The sequence below is a fragment of the Elephantulus edwardii genome, unplaced genomic scaffold, assembly GCF_000299155.1.
Source record: "Elephantulus edwardii isolate Elephantulus edwardi_28Jun2011 unplaced genomic scaffold, EleEdw1.0 scaffold00134, whole genome shotgun sequence".
NCBI classification, from domain to species: domain Eukaryota; kingdom Metazoa; phylum Chordata; class Mammalia; order Macroscelidea; family Macroscelididae; genus Elephantulus; species Elephantulus edwardii.
Genome location: NW_006399884.1, coordinates 3,778,289 through 3,784,063, shown reverse-complemented (window position 1 = coordinate 3,784,063; position 5,775 = coordinate 3,778,289). Strand labels below are relative to the sequence as shown.

The 5,775-nt window shown below is 37.9% G+C and overlaps 1 pseudogene; it reads left to right on the top strand.

Moving 5' to 3' along the window:
- The first annotated feature begins 952 nt into the window (after positions 1 to 952).
- On the top strand, positions 953 to 2,129 carry LOC102845743 (annotated as a pseudogene).
- The last annotated feature ends 3,646 nt before the right edge of the window (positions 2,130 to 5,775 follow it).

The following is a 5,775-nucleotide window of genomic DNA, read 5'->3' as shown; positions in this document are numbered from 1 at the left end:
GGCTACAACAGGACTGGAGTTCCAGGCTAAAACTCACTCAGATTTTGGCTTTCCTGCTCATCCCTATACGTCACTCCTTAGCAAGTGAATCAGCAGCTCCTTGGCGGGGGGGGGGGGCAGGGGGCGTGTGTCATCAGCAAGCTGCTCCCCTGAGCATGCATGACATCAGTGAGCAGCTCCTGGAGTGTGTCTGGCATCTCCAATGCACTCCTGGCATCAGCAGGCAGCCTCACATCATGATAGTTGCTTCTGACTTCTCTCATTCAAACTCCAACTGTCCGTCTGCACTGCTGGTCCATCTGCACTATTGGTCCATCTGTGCTGCTGGTTATCTGCGTTGCTGGTTTGTCTGCTAATTCATACTTCTGAATATGGTGTTGGAGAAGAGTATTGGCAGTATGGACTGTTAAAGAAACAAATAAATCTGTTTTGGAGAAGATACAATTGGTGTGCTCCATAGAAGCAGGGATGGTGAAATGTTAACTTTCAGATTTTGGCCATATTATCAGGAGAAATGGTTTTTATTGTTGTTACATACCATCAAGTAGGAACTGATCAATATTTGGCTCTCAAGAAGGTCTTCATAGGCAGTAAGTTGCATGAGCAGAGATTGCCCATCTTTCATCCACAGAGCAATTGATGGATTTGAATCATTTGCCTTTGAATTGGCAGTGCAATGTCTTACCACTAAGACACCAAGACCTCTTACTGGCAATGGTGAAAGGTTAGAGAAAGAGAGGAACACCTTTCACAATATTAACTGACATAGTGCCTGCCACTTGAGATAGAGAACATCAAAAACTGTACGGATAGTGCAGGACAATCAAGCAAGGTCCAAATCTATTGTTCAGGGGTCTCTTTTTATGGTAGTTGACTCAATGGCACATAATAATAATAATAATAATAATAATAATAATAATAATTACCTGATATTGTGCTAGGTACTGGGGACATGAAGGTAGATAAAATTAGGGAAAAACTTCAGTTCCACATGACTTACAGTTGGTATAGAAGAGATGTTTTATAGAAATTATGTTTTTTCAAATTGTGTATGTAAAATGGCAAATCAAGGCAAATAAAGCAAGAACAGATTATCAAAGAACCGATCACCAATGAATTCACCTACCTACATGGCAGTGGAGAGAATTTCTCAAAATTACACAAATCCATGCATATCTACAAATTAGACATTGAAAAAATTGCTTTTGGATTAAACTTCTAAAAACGTAAGAGAATTTTCTAGACTTGTTTGTCTTAAAATTTCTCCCTTTCAGTAAGTTCCAGAGCACACATCTGCAGCCACCCCCTAACCTTCTTTGCTTAAGCCACATGAGTTCTCAATAACTGATAGAAGGGCGACCCTATCTAAGAGAATCTGCCATCTCTGAAAGCCAGTTCTCCGGTGATGCACATCAAGAAAATTTCCATGGAAAAGAACACTGCTGCAGTGAAGTTCATTTTGTAAGTATCTTTAAATAAATAGATGAGAGTTAGGAAGTGATTCAAGAATCTATTTTCAGGTAATGCAATGTTCAAATTGCTCAAGATGAATTTGAGGAACTGATGACATCTCAGAAAAGTAGTGATAATGTCCCTCAGATGGCACGTGAGAAAACTGAATAATGGTCTTTTATCTTCAGACTTACTTCTGCTTCTGGAGAATACAGCTCAACTTCCCTCTCTCAATGGCAGTTTTAAATATGCTGAGAAACCAATATTCTTTTTTTTAAAATGTTCTGTTTATAGCGACTATTATATTTTTGCATCTAATTTAAATGAATATGACTAAATGAAGGAAACAGAATGGACAATTTATCAAGACTGGCATGACTGGATGAACAACCAGTATGACCAAAGCTTTGAACTGGATGGAATAATTTATCTTTTAGCTACTCTAGAAACATGATTGAATAGAATATATTTATGAAATGAAGAAAAAGGCATTCCTCTTGAATATTTAGATAAGTTTCACTTTAAGCATAAAAGCTAAGCTATTGCATAGAACACTGAAAGCCACCTTTGATTATTTACAGGAGATACCTATATTAATGTTGGATGTTGATGAAGACTTTAAAGACAAACATGAGAATGTAGTTGAAAATGCCATAGAATTTTTGTGTACTTTGTGATCTTGCTGAAGACTATAAGCTCCCAACCCTTTCCAAATACTTTGATTTTGTGTTCTTTGTATTTCTGTATCTTTACATGTCTTTTTAAAAATCCAGTTTTCTACCATTTTTTACTTCAAGAAAAGAATTAAGTTATTTTAGATTAAGCCTATGTAAAAGGTTGCTGTTAACTACTTAACTGGAAACTTTAATGTTACACAGCAAAAAGTGGGCCTATTAATAGTGAAATTTAAGAACTTCCTAGATAAAGAACCTGAAAGTTTAAACATTTTTTTCAAATTCTCCATTCCAGCCTAGTTTAGCTGAAGATAAGACTACATGATTAACAAGACTTGAAGATGAAACTAAGTGGTTAATACTTAATCACTTCATTGTTATTTATTGATGTATTTCTGACATATTCATAAAGTATAAAAGATAACTAGAAGTTTAAAAAAGTTTTTTTTTAATTCTAGAGTTTCAAGAAATATTTTTACACATATAATTTCATGCTGGTTATTTAAAATTATTAAAAATTACCAAATATTTTTATTTTAACACAGAATTCTGAAAGTGTTTATGCAGTTTTAAATATATCAACTTTATAAAATAGAGTTTAGCATGAATTAAATGCATTGCCACTTTAACATTTGTTGTATCATGTGATTTTACTATAATCTGGTAAGATACTATGTGTATTGGATACTGTACAAAAAGAAATAGGAAGTTTAAAAGTTTTAAGTTGAAAATTTCAGGAAAAAGTATTATTTTTAAGAAGATTGTATTATAGCCTAGATGTCAGTCTAGAGAATAAGGTGCACCCACCTGGCCCAGGCCATCGTGTTAGCAGTTACTTTCTATGCATCAGAGAGCTGGACAATGACTAAAGGTGACAGACGCATCACTGCCTTTAAGTTGTGGTGCTGGAGAAAAGTCTTGAACATACCATGAACTGCCATGAGAACAAACTGGTCTATCTTGTAGACAATAAAACCAAGATGCTACTCAGAGGCAAGGATTTTGAAATGCCATCGCACATATTTTGGGCATGTTGCCTGAGGGACCAGTCTTTGGAGAGGACATCATGCTTAGAAGGGTGAAGGGGTTGTGCAGGAGAAGAAGACCCTGGATGAGAGGGATTGTCACAGTAACTGGGGTAATGGGGGCAGGTATGTCAGAGACAGTGAGACTGACTCAGAATAGGACAGGATTCAGAGCTATTGTGCACTGGGTTGCTATGAGTCTCAGGTAACTTGACAGAACATAACAACAGCAAAGACTATGATGGCCTTGGATATGATTAGAACAATTAAAGCAAAGCCTATAAAGGGCCAAATTCCTCTGCATAAGAAAAAAAAGTTAAATAATAGTAATTCTAATTTGAGCACTGGCTCCTTCAAAATGGGGTCCCTAAGGTGCTACTCCCATAACCATATATATATATATATAGGTATGTCAGATGATATTTTTAGAAGCTCTAGTGTTGTAATGGTTAAGCACCTGTCTGCTAACCAAAATGTCAACAAGTGGGCCCATCAGCAGCTGCCTGAGAAGAAGACCTGACATTTTGCTATCAACATCACAGCCTAGGCATCTCTGTGGATAGTTCTCATCTATCACATAGGGTTCACTATCATTAGCTGAAATGCAGCCAGAATGAATAACTAGAGGTGAGTTTCTGGTGAAGCAAATTATTTGTGGGGCTTTAGAAAATTGATTCAACATAAAGTGGAAATATTTTGTTGTTTAAACTGTTCCCCCATATACTATGGAAATTTCAGATGTAGAAGATGAACTGAGAATTCAGAAGGATTAGATATATAGCAAGGAAGAGATACCCAAAAGTCCATTGATAGATTTCTTGTTATGTGCTGTCAAGTCAGTCCCAACTCATAGCTGAACCTCCAGTGGCTTTTCAGAGACAGTAAAGCACACAAGAGATTGTCCATTTGTTTCTTGAGAAGCAGCTGATGAATTTGCACTGTGTTATTGGGTTGACAGTGCAACTCTTTACCCATTAGGCCAAAAGAGCTCCTTGTAGATAGATTAAATAAAGTGTAAAGTATACTAGATGTCCTATCATCAACAAAAGGCAATTAAGCCACTTTTATTTGAATTATAGAGAAAAGATATCACAGAAGGCTAGCATGTATTAAGGATTCCCAGGGAAGTCATACTTCGTGCATATATTTTTACATCCATTTTACAGTTAAATTGAATGTAGATATTAGAAGTATATTTAGGTCACAGGCCATTGTATTTGCTATTACTTGCTATGCATCAGAATGCTGGACAATGACTAGGGATAGTAGAAGGAGAATTGATTTCTTTGGGCTGTGGTGTTGGAGAAGAGTATTGAATATACCACGGACTGCCAGGAGAACAAACAAGTTCACCCTGAAGAAGGTGAAGCCAGGCTGCTCCTAGGAGGCAAAGATTTTGAAATTTCATCTGACATAATTTGGACGTGTTGCATGTGGAACGTCATGCTTGGGAGGATGGAGGGACAGCACAGGAGAAGAAGAACCTTGATGAGATAGATTGATTCAGTGGCTGGGGTAATGGGGGAAGGTGTATCAGAGACAGTAAGACTGACATAGGATAAAGCAGGGTTTAGGGCTGTTGTACATAGGGTCACTATGAATCACAGGTGACTTGATGGCACATAACAACAATAAGTAATGTTAACAGGTATTCCTTGTATGTGTATAGATATTTTTCTATCACTCATAAGATCGTATTTCAGGGTGGAACTCGAAATGGAAATTAGGAAGCCAACAGTTTGGAAGAAGTTCATATTTGTTCCCATTCCCAAGAAAGGCAATCTAACCGAATGTGGAAACTATTGAACAATACCATTGGTATCACATGCAAGCAAACTGCTGCTGAAGATCATTCAAAAATGTCTGAAACAGTACATAGATAGGGAATTTCCAGAAGTTCAAGAAGGATTTAGAAGAGGCCATGGCACCAGGCATATCCATCTGATGTCAGCAGTGGATTCTGACTGAAAGTAAGTAATACCAGAAAAATGTCTATTTGTGCTTTGTTGACTATGCAAAGACATTTGACTGTGTGGATCCTAACAACTTGTGGCTGACATTGAGAAGAATGGGAATCCCAGAGCACTTGATTGTGCTATGTGAAACTTATACCTGGACCAGGAGGCTGTTGTTAGAACATAGAAGGGAAGCACTGCTTGGTTTGGAATTGGGAAGGAAGGACACCAGGGTTGTATTATCTCTCCATTCCTATTCAATCTGTATACTGAGAAAATTATCCAAGAAGGTGGACTCTGTGAGGACGAGTGTGGTATCAGGATGGGAGGGAGGCTCATCAACAATCTGCATTGTGGAAATGACACAATCATACTTTGCTGAAAGTGAGGAAGATGCAAGAATGATGAGGCTTCTACATACTTTGGGCATGTTGCTAGGAGGTGCTATTCCTTGGAGATGGACACGATGCTGGGAAGGGTGGAGGGTTGACAAAGGGGAGGAAGACCCTCAGCCACGTGGATTGACATGGTTACTGCTGCAATAGGCTCTTGCGTTTCAGGAAGTGTGAGGATGGCACAGGATAGATTAGGGTTCAGATCTTTCGTTGATAGGGTCACTATGAGTTCGACTTGACTTCGACAGCACGTAACAACAACAATAATATGTAA